Raw genomic sequence first — 15,025 nt, 5'->3', positions numbered from 1 at the left:
CCATTACCATCATATACCACAATTAGTTCAGCCATTCCCCAAATAACAGCTATCTCCTCAATTTCCAGTTCTTTGCCTAAACAAAAAGAGTAGCTAAATAGTTTTGCACAAAAAGATTTTTTTCTTCCATTTAAAAAAAAAATTTTTGTTGGGGATCCAGACCTAATAGTGGTATTGCTGTGTCAAAGGGCATGCACAATTTTATAGCCCTTTTGGGTGTAGTTCCAAACTGCTCTACAGAATAGTTGTATCATCTACCAACAGTGCATTAGTGTCTCAATTTTCTCACATTCTTTCCAACATTTATCATTTTCTTTTTTATCATATTAGGTGGTACCTCAGAATAGTTTTAATTCATATTTCTCTAATCAATATTGATTTAGAACATTTTTTCACATAACTAGAGATTTGATTTCTTTGTCTGAAAATTGCTTGTTCATGTCTGCTCATTTATCAATTGGGTGATGACTTGTATTCTTATAATTTCACTCAGTTGTTTATATATTTGAGAAATAAGGCCTTTATCAGAGATACTCTAAAAGCTTTCCCCAATTTTATGCTTTCTTTCTGGTTTTGATTGTAATGGTTTTGTTTCTGCAAAAACTTTTAAATTCTATACAATCAAAAATATCCATTTTTTCATTTCATAAGGCTCTTTATATATTGTTTGCTCCTAATTTTTTTCTTATTCATAGAGCTGATGCTCTCCTGATTTGCCATATGCTATCACTCTTATTGTTTAAATCATATAGCCATTTTTGGTCTTATCTTGGTGTATAGTATGAGATCTTGTTCTATATCTAGCTTCTGTATTCCTGTTTTCCAATTTTCCCAGAAATGTTTGTCAAATAAGTTTTTGTCCCTAAAGTTTGAATCTTTGGATTTCTCAAACACTCAATTACTATGGTCATTTGCTATAATATATTGTATATCTAATATATTATCCAGTACCAAATTGTTTCAATAATTTCTCCTCTAGACTGTGGGGACTAAATGTAGATCACCTCATAATATTTTTACCTTTTGTGTTGTTATTTGCTTGCTTTTTTTCCCTTCTCATTTTTTTCCCTTTTTGATATGATTTTTTCTTTTGCAGCATGATAAATATGGAAATATGTATAAGAGAATTACATGTTTAACCTATTTTGGATTACTTGCAGTGTAGGGTGGGAGTAGGAAGGGAGAAAAATTTGAAACACAAGATTTTGCAGAAGTGAATGTTGAAAACTATCTTTGCATATATTTTGAAAATATTATAAATAATAATTTCTACTCTATAATTCAGTTTGAAATCCAGTACTGCTAACTCATTTTCCTTCGTTGATTCTCTTGACATCCTTGACCTTTTATTCTTATAATTGAATTTTGTTATGTGTTTTCTAATTCTATAAAATAATTTTTGTTTGGTTGGTATGGCTCTGAATAAGATTCATTTAAATAGAATTGTCATTTTTTATTATATTGGCTCAGTATACCCATAAACAATATTTTTCCAGTTCTTTAAATCTGACTTTATTTGTGTGAAAAGTATTTTGTAATTCTACTTCCTTCAATTTCTTTTTCTTTTCTCATTGCTATTACCAGTATTTCTAGTACAATATTGAATAATAGTGATGATTATCATCACCCTTGCTTCACCTTTGATTTTATTGAGAAGGAGTCTAGCTTATCCCCATTACATCTAATATTTGCAGATGATTTTAGAGAGATATTACTTACCATTTTAAGGAACGTTCTATTTATTCCTATGCTCTCTAATATTTTTAAATAGGAATGAATGTTGTATAGTGTCAATCTATATCTATTCAGATAATTATATGATTTCAGTTGCTTTTGTTATTAATATAGTCAATTATGCTTAATTTTTTAAAATTATTGAACCAGCCCTACATTCCTGGTATAAATCCTACCTGATCATAGTTGATGATCCTTGTGATATATAGCTGTAATGTCTTTCCTAACATCAGGGTTTTTTCCAATGAATCTCATCTTCTCATCATGTGGCCAAAGTATTTAAGCTTCAGTCAGCTTCAGTATTTGATCTTTCAGGAAATAGATTGAATTAATTTCTTTAAATTGCTGGGTGGTTTGATCTCATTGCTGTCTAAGGGGCTCTCAAAAATATTCTCCAATACTACAATTCAAATTTGTAGGGTTCAGCTTTCATAATAGTCCAGTTCTCCTACCCATACATTGCTACTGGAAAAAACCATAGCTTTGACTATATGGACCTTTGTCAGCAAGGTAATGTCTCTACTCTTTAGTAGGCTGTCTAGATTTGCCAAAGCTTTTCATCCAAGTGTTTTTGAATTTCATTGCTGCTGTCACCATCCGCTATGATCTTTGAGCCCAAGGATTTCAAACCTGACACACAATGGGATCAGTTGCCAATTTCTTCTCCCCATGTAACTACATCCCAGTCACAATGAATAATGCTGAAATGGTCATAAAGACTACTTGTCACTTGTCTTTTGGGATGAGTTGACAATTCCACATGGATTTCCCTTGCAGTGACAGAGATCTATGAGGAGTAGTTCGGGTCATTAATTTCAACTCCCTAATTTTACATAGGAGGAAGCTGAAACTCAGGGAAATAAATTTCTTGCCCAAGGGCACACTGATAATAAGTGTCAAAAGTGAAATTAAACCTGGGGTTTTAACCTCTGACATCAGAGCCAGTACTCATTCCATTATATTAAGTCTAGATTCTTTAATCTGATATTCAGGACCCCCTCAATCTGGCCCCAATTTATCAGACACTGGTCCTTGACACAAATTCTGCGCTCCAGCCATATGTCTTTTTTTTATTTTTGTCTCTCAGTTTTTGATGTTTCCATGTCTTCCATTTGGAATATTCTGCATCCACACATACACTCACATACACAACCTCCTCTCCATGTATCTCTAAATTCCAAGGATCTTTTACCTCTCAAATCAAGGTCCTCCTCCTCAAGGAAACTTTTCCTGACACCACAGACCACACCAACCTCTCATTGTTGTACCACTCATAGAAGTTCTGTCCTTTCAATTTTGCATTTATTTAGTGATGTCCTATACTTCACTTCCTTTTTCTGCCATTAAGAAAAAACAAAAGAAATTCCTTGAGGAAGCTGAAAGCTACAGTGAAATTACTTCAATATAGCAGTCGATAAATGAGGATGGTTACAGGAATAATCCTTTAAATGGAAATAGCCCAAAAGAACAGCTACATAAATCTACTAGAGCAAAGGGATTGGTGATGATCTCTTTAAAAAATTTTGTTGACAAAGTGATATGATCCTTAATATTCTTGGAAGGGATTCAAGACATAGATAGGATTCTGGATTCATTGGAAAAGTACTTTAAAATCTAAACATGTGGTAAAACAGTGGTTAGATTGGGGGGTGTAATTAGAGTTAAGGAGCAGTGAGAAAGGTATGAATTTGTACCTAGATTTATTGCTCTATAATTATCACTTTTTGTTCACTGAGTTTAATTGTTTTAATAACAAGTTATATTTTTATTAAGAATGGAAACAGTAGAAAATGAATGTATATATTCTGATCTTAAATAACACATGTACCTTATAATTCAGACACGATACCCTGAGCCAAATCTTCATTCTTTAAAGGAACAGAAATCTTTGAAATTACAATCATAAAGTTATAAAACCACAATGGTAAAAATCATAAAGGGATTGGACTTCAGTCTGAGTAACTTCCTTTGGATCCCAGGGTGGAGATTAAGAGAAAACTTTTTTTTTTAAGGGAGGGTAGCCTCAGATTCAACCTCCTATTTTGTCAATACCAGAGCTGAGAGAATTTAAAGGACTAATACCCAGTCAGACAACTACTTAATGTCAGAGTCAAGATTTAAATACAGGTTTGTCCTGACTCTAAAATAAGAGATCTTTCTACTATATGAGAATGCTTCTTCCATCATTCATCATTAATACATAGTCAATGCCTTTATGATTATTGACTAGACAAGAGTTGTACAAAGGGGCGACTAGATGGCACCATAGTGCACAAAGTACTGGACTTGGAATAAGGAAAATTCATCTTGAGTTCAAATCCAGCTTCAGACACTTGCTAGCTGTATAACCCTGGATAAATCATTGAACCTTGTTTGCCTAAGTTTTCTCATCTATAAAATGAACTGGAGAAAGAAATGGTAAGCCACTTCAGTATCTTTGTCAAGAAAATCCCAAATAGAGTCATAGAGAATGAGACACAACAACAAAGGGTTGTGCAAAGGACAGGAAAAGCTCTGACAATAAGTGATTATTCACCCTTAAACAAATATCAAAAAACTCTTAAAGCAGATTCTTACCATGTTACTCCTCTATGGCTGTCTGTTGGTTCTGAGACAAGATATGAACCAGATATGGACTTGTTGTTGAAGGCTTTCTACCATCTAGTTCCAAGCCAACTTTCTGGCTGGTCTCAATGACTACCTTCCATTTTGGAACAACCATCCTAGGGACACCACTAGAAAATACCAAGCCTTCCCCATCCCATCCAGCCCCTCAAGGCTACCTTTAGAATCCTTAGGAGATACAGTAGCAGCCCTTTGGAGACTCAGTCTACTTGTGCAAATGGAGTTTTTTAAGAGTAACCTCAAAATATTTTAACAAAGCTATGTTGGATTATTTTTAATTGAGTTTTCTCCTTTTCTCCCAAATAGGGAAAGGTCCACTTGAATGGGCAAATGCTCCCAGAAGCATGCAACTTGAGAAAAATCCTAGCTATCCTGTCTGATAACCTGACAGATTTCCTCCTCTACTCATCAGCAAAGAACCCACGCATGGTTCTTCTAATTCAGTAACTTTTTATTTCTGAAAATGGAAATTTTATTGATTTTTTCCTTATGTAATTTCTAGATATTCTTTCTCCACTATCTTCCCTCCCCTCCCCTTATTTTTTTAGCTCCATCAAATCTAATAAGCCTTCCTTTGAAATGAAGAAAAATAATTAAGCCAAACTAATTAATACCAGAACTATATCTGACAGCTTATGCAACCTTCTGTATATGTGCAAAATTGGAGCTGTGTTCTCTTTAAAAATATTTCTGGACTTACCTTTGCTAGCTGTAGAATTGAGAAAGATAGTTTCAGTAGTGATTCATTTATAATATTCCATATTTAGGGAAAACATTTGGGTTTTTTCTTTTTGAAAATGTACTGATTATAAATAATTAATTGTATTTATTATTGATTATGTATATTATATTTATACATTTGTGTATTTATCTATTGGTTTTTATTTATTGTATTATTATATATTTATAATATATTATAATATTTATCACATATTGATATATATATATATATAGTTATTTTAAAATATCTCTCTCCTCATACCTCACCCTGTGTAATAAAGAATAGAAAAAGAGACAAATTGCCAATTAATTACTAATTAATAAGAAGTCATTTAATGTATCAAGCAATGCTAACAAAAATGCTAACAAATAGATACTCATTGTCACCCCTTTTCCAAAAAAAAGGCATACCTTCTCATTTTATAGTCATTTAGAATTTAAGAAAATTTCATTTTTGAGTTGTAAGGTTCTTTTCTATATATATTCCTTTAATCATTGTATATTCCATTTCCTGATTCTGCCGACTTCACTTTGCATCAATATAGTAAATAAGCTTCCTGTTGCTTCTCTGATTTCTTCGTATTCAGGACTGAGATCTCATGTTGCAGAAATATTCTGATTCATTTATATTCCACACTTTGTTTCTCTATTTCCCAGTTCATGAGCATTTGCTTTCCTTCCAGTTTCTTCTAGCATGAAAAGTAGTCCTCTGAGCATTTTGACATATTTGGGACCTTTCTGTCTTTCATATCCTTAGCATATATACCTGGCAATAGGATTTCAGTGAAATATTAAGTGACATTCTTTTTAAAAAATGTATTCCCTTATACTTTAAAGGTTATAGTTGTACCTAAACCTTCTACTCCAAAAAAAAAAAAAAAATCTGATCTCTTTTCCCAGAATACTAAAGCATAGAATAGTAAAAACAGTCCTAGATTTGGACTCCAAAGACTGGGGTCTGAAACTGACTCTGTTATTTACTGTGCAATCTTGTACAAGCAATTTAACCTCTGTGGATCTCAGTTTCTTCATCTGAAAAATGAGGGAGTTGGGCTAGATGAGGGCCCTTATAACTCTAAATCTACAATCCTATGACTTCTCTTTCTTTTCTTCTCTCCAGGCCTTTGCTCACTATGCTCACTATGCTTACAATGTCCTTCTTCTAAGCATCTTTTAAAAATGAAATCAAATATTTTACCATCACTTACTAATAGCACTTAGTTTTTTGCAGTTCTAATGAACATATCATGTACTATTCTGTATCAGAGTTTTAGCTTGTGTCTTATCTCTTGTTGTTCAATTATCTCTTACTAGATTATAAGTACATTCAATAAATTCATTAATTCGGCATACATTTATTCTTGTTGTTCAGTAGTTTTTCAGTTGTATCCAACTCTTCTTGGCAAATATATTAACGGTTTGCTATTTCTTTCTCCAGTTCATTTTGCAGATGAGGAACTGAAGCAATCAGAGTTAAGTGACTTGTACAGGATCACATTGCTACTAAATGCCTAAAGCCAGATTTGAATTTAGGAATAGGAATCCTATAAGGAAAACACACTGAACATAATTGCTAAATTTCAAAAAACCCAGATCAAAAAGAAAAATTTGGCAACAAAAACAATTCAAATATGCTAAAGTTATAATTAGAATCATCATCAGCTACAATATTATATGCCGACAATCAAAAGAACTAGGATTAGGGTTGCAGCTGAAAATATTACATCCAGCAAAAAGTATAATGTTGAATGAAAAAAATGGATATTCAATGAATTGTCAGATTTTCAAGATTTTGTTGCAAAAAACTTAGACTTAATAGAAAATGTGACATATTAGAGCCAATGTCAAAGACTAATTTCAAAGAACTCAGTAATGACAAACATATAAACCATATGTTTAAGACTATCATTAGTAATTGGGCAGTCCAAAAGAAAGATTAGAGTAGAACTGACTATGATGTGATTCTAAAAAGCAAAACCATGTAGGAAAAGGTAAACACAGTAATTGTATGTGCAAATGTGTATATATATATGAAGGTTTATGTGTAATATGTAAGTATATATGTATATATTTCATATGTGTTTATGTATATATCTATGTAAACATAAATATATCCAAGTTTAACTGTAGTCTACTTGGGGAAATTGTGGGGCTGGGGGGGAGATGGAGAAAACAGGGGAAAGAATAAAGTAAAAAGTACACAGAAGATAACAAAAGAAAACCTATAAGAAAGCAAAGAGAACATGGACAATTCTGAAAAAAACGTGTTCTATTATTACATATGCTTTCTTGAAATGGAAACTTATTGTTAGATATTTATAATCTCTTATGTTCTGTGATGCATATGATGATGTTTTTCCTTTTTCTCTTTTTTCTATCTAAGTCTTTTAAGAATAAAAAAATATGTAACACAATAAGGATAAACTTTTATATGTAGAAATATAAACCATATGTCTAAGACTGCCAGTAATAATTGGGTAATCCAAAAGAAAGATTAGGGTAGAGCTGAGTATAATGTGATTCTAAAAAAAGCAAACACACACACACACATACATATATATATATTACTAAATAGAAAAAAATCTGAAATTAATTAATTGATTGAGTTTTTGAAAATACAGATTAAAAAGATGAGTCTTCCTCACTCCACACTTGGTACTCTTATCAATTGCATCAACTAGTTGCCCATACATTAAAGGCCTACTATGTGCCAGGCACTTTGCTAAGCACTGGGGATGCCAAAAAAAAAAAAAAAAAAAAAAAAAAAAAAAAAGGCAAAAGCCAGTCCCTGCCCTTAAAAAGCTTACAATGTAAGTTCAGTAAGGAGGAGGACTATCTTACTTAGATCTCTATCTCTCCCCTACACACAGCATAGTCTCGTGGGACACAAATGATCCCAACTCAATCAGATTTTCATTAAGTGTTACCTACAGTCAGGCTACACCAGAGGAAACAAGATGTACACAGATATGTAAATGCAGAATCAATATGTAACCACAGTTCAAATATCATCAGCGATTTAAACTATTGCTACAAGTACAAAGTAAATGGTGGGGAGAGAGGAGGAGAGAGAAGGCACTAACAATTAAGAGAAATGGGCAAAGTTTCCTGAAGAGGTTGTCATGAACCCAGTCTCAGAAGGAGCCAGGAGTTCCAACAGGCAAAGGAGGGGCGTAGAGTATTGCAGAGATCTGGATAACCTGTGCAAAAGTACAAAGACTGAGACAGTTGCACTTATAAGTTCCCACTAAGTGTCAGGCATTATGCTAAGCACTGGGGGTACCCTCAAGGAACCCTTCTTATGGGGGAGACCACACGCAAACAATTCCCTACAAATACATTGGAGATAATCAGCAGAATGCATTAAGGGACACTAGAGAGGCTTGTTGCAGAAGGTGGGACTTGAGCTGAAACTTGCTGCTCATCCTTCTTTCTGAAAGAGGGCCAGAGACATCATAGGTGATTTTTCACTTGAAAGTGAATTGGTGAACTACTTGCCATCTAGAGGAGGGCATGGGGGATGGGAGGGAAAATTGGAACACAAGATTTTGCAAGGGCTAATGTTAAAGAATTGTCCATGCAAATGTTTTGAAAAATAAAAAGTTTTAATTTTTTAAAAAGAGTGAGAAAAAGAGAGTGAATTGGATTGAATTGGGCAGAGTTCCCTGGGAAAAACTCTGAAGGGCTAAGGTTACCCAATGTGTCCTTGGCCATTGCCAGTCTTCTTGACTTTTGTCTTGCCTCTGGCTTTCCATGATTCTGGAGGAGAGAGTGGCTAAAACTTGAAGGAATTCAGGGAAGCTAGGCTAGAAGAGAAAGATGAGTCCATTCTACAATTGTAGAATATTATGAAATCAAACTAAAAAGACAGATTAGAACCAGATCGTGAAGCTCCAACGGCTTATATTTTATCACAGAGGCAACAGGGAGTCACTGAATCTTTTATGCCAGAGAAATACCTTGACACTTGATAAATGTGTGATTTGGGGCTGAATCATTTAAGATCTTCCTACTTTACTATCCTCTTCTATCAAATGGGGACACTGCTAACTATTCCCTGAGGATTTTGTAACTATTCCTAACAAAAATATTCTGCATAAATTGTCTTGGATTGATAGGAAAGAAAACACTATGTGAAAATCCCTTTGCAGCAGTGTTTAGCCCTGGTATAAGACCATCACCTCATGGCTTCTGAATAGAAAGTCTTAAAATTTGTTCCCAGAAGAGAACCAATTTGCTTCACTCACTGCATTTTTAGGGCTGATGTTCATGTTGGCTTTTTTTTCATGAAGATCTAAGGCAGAAGGGAAATTAAAACAAGGTGTTAGGCCAGTGATTCTCAACATGTGGTCCAGTGAGTCCTTTCAGGTGTCCTGCAAGATTAAAATTATTATCATATTTACTAAAAATTGTTGTTCAGTCATGTCTGACTCTTCCTGACCCCATTTGGGGTTTTCTTGGCAAAGATACTGGACTGGTCTGCCATTTCCTTCTCCAACTCACTTTACAGATGAGGAAACTGAAGCAAATAGTGTTAATAGACTTGACCAAAGTCACACAGCTGGCCAATGTCTGAGCTGGACTTAGACTCAGGTCTTTTCACTACAGACCTAGCACTCTATCCACTCAACTCCTACTTGCTTGTATTAAAAAAAAAAAAAAAAAAACTATTTTCCAATTCCCTATCTGTGTGAGACCAGCTTTTCTTCATATACTTCAACCCAAACAATGTTAATACAAGTTGAATGCAGAAGCAGATAGGGAATCCAATTGCTTTCCATTAAGCCAGGCATTTTCAAAAATACATAAAGTAATGCCATTCTTCTCACTGATTTTTTTTGGTTTGGAAAATCTAGATATTTATGTGTTGTATGTATATATACATATATGTGTGTATATTTGTATATGTATATATCTATGTAAATATAAATATACCCATGCTTAACTGTAGCCTACTTGGGGAAGGTATGGGGCTTGGGGGGTGGGGAAAAGAAAGAAAAGGATAAAGTAATATGTTAACATGTAATTGGTCTTTTATTGTTATTTTAAAATTAATATATTTTAAATTTATATTTTAATTTCTAATAGAGTAAACATCAATAGTTATACAAAAACTCTTTGGGTGAGGGGTTCTCGGTAATTTTTATATATATATATATATATATATTTTTTTTTTAGGCTGGGGTTAAGTGACTTGACCAGGGTCACACAGCTAGGAAGTGTTAAGTGTCTGAGACCAGATTTGAACACGGGTCCTCCCGAATTCAAGGCTGGTGCTCTATCCACTGTGCCACCTAGCTGCCCCTCTTGGTAATTTTTTAAAAGTGTCAAGGGATCCTGAAACCACAAACTTTGAGAATCAACATTCTAGATTATAAATGCTTAGCAAACAAGTATAGTTATTAGAATTAATGTTTAATGTTATGTTTTTAATTTTAAAATATGAATAAATATAATTATTAATTTAAATAAAAGTAGTGACAGATAATAAATGGAAAGCTACTCTAAAACCAGGAAGACTTGGATTCATGTCCCAACTATGACATATATTGGTTATAAAGGATAAGACTGAATTAGTCAAAGGCCAGCAGTCAAAACAGTCTGCCAAATTGGATTGTCTTTGTATGATTAGGCAAGGAGGGGGAGCTGGGCAGTGTCCATGGCCATGACGGAGAAGGCAGATTAAACTATGTCTGCCTGTCCAGATGCACTTGGAGACTTGATGTCTCCAAGTCAAGTGAGGAGGGGATAGGTCTCGTACACTGTGGACATAAAAGAGTATGATCTGTGATCAAGCTGCAAGCCCTGTGGGACAAACCATCATTTTTTGCCAATCTTCTACTCCTCGTTTTTTTGTTTGTTTTTTTAAAGCACGGGTATTGAAATCAGATGACGTGGGATCTGAATTCCATTCCAACTTTAGTAATTCCTTGTTGACTGTGGGCAAGTGCTCTTTGGGCCTCAGTTCCCTCATTTGAAAACTGAGATTGGACCAGATGATCTCGAAGGATCCCTCAAATGTTATATCCATGATCCTATGTTCTTGTGATATACAGTGGGCTTCTGTTTGGTGTTGGGCTCCTCAACTGTAGACCATAGTTTCCTCCCAACTCCCACCTTGATATTAGAATTGGTTACCTGATGAACTCTGGTTCAACTTGGCAAGGCATGGCCTTCTGTTGACTCTCCTGGATCCTGATTTGGAACACACCCTCCTTCCCAAGAGGTTCTTGCCCTCAAGCCCTGTTAATTGCCCTTAATAATAACCACACATTGGCACTATTTCCCCCCTTCCAGGGAGCAAAGTTCCAATGTTTTCATGCCCAAATTGTCCCCCCACCCCCTACTTTCTATGTAGTCTCCTACTGGAAAATTCTGTAAATGGAAAAAGGGAAAAATTAAAAAAACTATGGTAGGACTGATGATCAGACCAGACATGAGGACTGGTCCAAGGCCACGTGACAGGAAAGGGACAAGGTTTTTTACCACTTGTCCTAGGGGTAAAATTTACCTTGATTGATATATTTGAAAGATAGCAGCCACTTTTCAAAGATGCCCCATGTACTACATGGAAGCCACAGGAACTAGGCTGTCATGTTGACGGGTTCCAAATGAACTAACCATTAATCACTACCATAAGATCATATAGGTAGAAGCTAAAAGGACTTTGCTATTTCCAGATTCCATATCCCATCTCCTGCTTCCATACCTTTGAAAAATAAGTTTTCCTAGAAGGAATAACATTGATTCCTCATCTTTGTTTTTGGAATCTCTGGCTTCCTTCAAAGATCAACCCATGATCACTTCTTTTGTATTGACTTTCTTGATCCCTCTAGGAGTTCACTCCTCTTTCCCTCCTCAAATAATCATATATATATATATATGTGTGTGTGTGTGTGTGTGTATACATATATATATATATATATATATATATGTGTGTGTGTGTGTGTGTGTGTGTGTGTATACATATATATATATATATATATATATATATACATACATACACACTTATCTAGTTACACATATCTCTTTATTGGAATGTAAACTTCTTGAGAAAATGGGCCATTTTTCATTTTTGTGTGTGTGTTCTCTGCATCTTGCAATATCTTATAAGTAGTAGGCACTTAATAAAAGCTTAATGGATCGATAGAATTGGACTAAAATGCTATATTAAGGGTAGCTATCAGTTATAATAGCACTGGTAGTGAGTATCCTGTTATCCGTTCATGTATTCATTCACAATCAAGGTGGCCGATTCCTTGGCTAAATGACTGGGAACAATTGGCTATTTATGAATCAATGACCTCTGTAACTCAGGTGCAATAATAATTGCATTTTAAAAGGTGCTTAGTCACAATCCAAAGATTATTCCAAAGGCCTAATTGATGTAGAGATTGGCTTCTTGAGAAAGGCCAACATGGAACCAGCCATGTCAGTAATCTGGTACAAAATTTAATTGTATATTGTATCGGGACAGGATTACAGCTTGAGGAATGATGTAATTACCTTGGTCACAGATTAGCTAAAGTTGGTCCATCTAAACTAAAAGTTCAGGGAGGATGGAATGTAAATTTGTACTTTCTTAACATTGACAGTATAATGAAATAAGCCGTCAAATTCAGATAACTGGATTCATGTCAAAACTCTGATTTTACCTGGCTAAGTGACCTTAAATAAATCACTTCACCTGTCTATAACTCATTTCATTCACCAAAAAAGATGAGGATATTGAGTTAAATGAGCTTTTGCTACTTCTAACAGTCAAAATCTGTGTTCCTTATAGGATGATTGATTTAGAACTGAAATGGATCTAGGCCAACCTCTTCATTTCATAAATAGGGAAACTGAGATTCATGAACATTAATTGATTTACTGAAAATCACATGGTTAGTAAATGTCAGAGGTGAAATTTAGATTTAGGAAGGAAACAGAAAGTATTTCCCTACTGCTCTTCCATCTTTGTGATCCACCAGATAAGCCTCTCCACTCAAAGAAGTCTCATGTTACATACAACACCCTCCCCCCCAACACATGGGGGGGAGAAGGGGGAAAGAGAGAGTGCTCTGATTAATCTCTGTTTCCAGATCAGCAAGATAGCCTTCATTTGGAAGTGTCTAGTCTTCCATTCATGTCCTCAAGGAGCCATTCTGTTGGTCACTGAGCTCTAGACACATGGCTGCAAACCCACAGGGAAGGAAGGAAATGTGGCAGAATGAGAGCAGAACCCCTTAGTAAAGGATAGCTGAACCTATGAAGCTGTGATTTTTTTTGATCCATTGAGGGCCCATTCAGGGTGGAGTCTGGAAGATAAATCTTTTTTTATTCTGACACAATTTCATTCAGGACAGAGGGCAAAAAAAAGCATTCTCTCTGCATTTACAGATTTCCCAGTCCTTTGTCCTTCCAGAACAACATTTCTGACCCCTCCATCATTGTGAGGAACTATGAATACCTGGTATAGGGCTCAGGGCCTAACACAGATCTCTGCACTCTATATTTTGGGGGCAGCTACTATGAACCCAAAGCTGTGCCGGGGAAAACAGAAGTGTGACTTTTCTCTGTTATTTGGTTGATGAGAGAGGGCTCAACTTGGGAGTCAGGAAAAACTGAGCTGAAATTCTGCCTTGGTTACTTACTAGCTGTGGGGCTCAGAGCAAGTTACTTAACCTATGTCTGCCTCACTTAACTCAGCTGTAAAATGGAGATAATAACAGTGTCTACCTCTAGGATGGCTATGAGGATTAACTGAGAACATATACATATATATATGTATGTATTATATATTATGTACATATAACATACACATTACATATGATATACACATAACATGTGTATACCTATTGTTAGGATTACTAGGTGCAGTTTACACAATACCCACAAGCCCATTCTCTGAGAAGATAAAAAGGAGCCAGGATTCAGGAAGAGGGGGATTCGAGATTCTACCTTCGCTCTGGCTGGAGGCTCGAGAAGCTCCCCAAAGAAACCTGCTCCCAGAGAAAAGGATTTACAGAAAAGAAACCTCCTCCCAGAGAAGGATTATAATTGAGAGACAACAGGATTTGACAATCTATAATATGCATATGTATATACATATATGTGTTGTATGTATACATGTATATATTTCCTCCAAAATTTTAAAGCAGTCTTAAGCTTCATTAGTAATTGTCTGTATTTTGTCCTCTGTATTTGGTTACTTTATTGACTTAAAACTGTGTTAAAATTTTAAGAGGACCCTGTATATAAAGTGCTTTGTAAATTTTAAAGTGCCGTATAAATACTAGTCATCATTATTGTGAAGATCAAATGAGATAATGTAAAGCTTCACAAACCTTAAAGCAATACATAATTCTAGCTATTAATATTGAGACATACTTAATGAAACAATTAAGAGAGTAGGATGGAAAATATGCAATCAAATGCTAAATTAGGTGAAATTGAAAATAATTGCTATAAGGGTTAAAAGAGGATAGAGGTCACTGCAGGCTAGAGAGAGAGAAAAAGAGAGAGCAAGCCGTTATTAATCACCTACTACATGCTATATGCCAGATAGTGTGTTAAGCACTTTGCAAATATTGTCTCATTTGATTTTCACAATAATCCTGGAAAGTGGGGACTATTATGATGCCCATTTTAGCCTTGAGGAAATTGAGGCAGAGATAAGTGACTTGCCTAAGGTCACACAGTATCTGAGGCCAGACTTGAACTCCAGCACTTTATCGATGGTACCACCTAGTTGCCTATTCCAGACCATGAAGACTTCAAGGGAGAAGGGGAGTTTGACTTGGGCTTTGAAGGATGGATAAATTTTAAAAAGGTAAAAAGGAAATATATCTATGGGATAAATGTGTTTAGTTCTAAGCACAGCATTTAATTTAATTCAACTTTTTTTTGGCTTTTATGTAATTGTTTTTTTTTTTAAATCCTTCCTTTGCACTGATCTTTTTAT

The sequence above is a fragment of the Sminthopsis crassicaudata genome, chromosome 6 (assembly GCF_048593235.1).
Source record: "Sminthopsis crassicaudata isolate SCR6 chromosome 6, ASM4859323v1, whole genome shotgun sequence".
Lineage (NCBI taxonomy): Eukaryota > Metazoa > Chordata > Mammalia > Dasyuromorphia > Dasyuridae > Sminthopsis > Sminthopsis crassicaudata.
The sequence above is the reverse complement of the archived record's forward strand: the minus strand, read 5'-3'. Positions refer to the sequence as shown.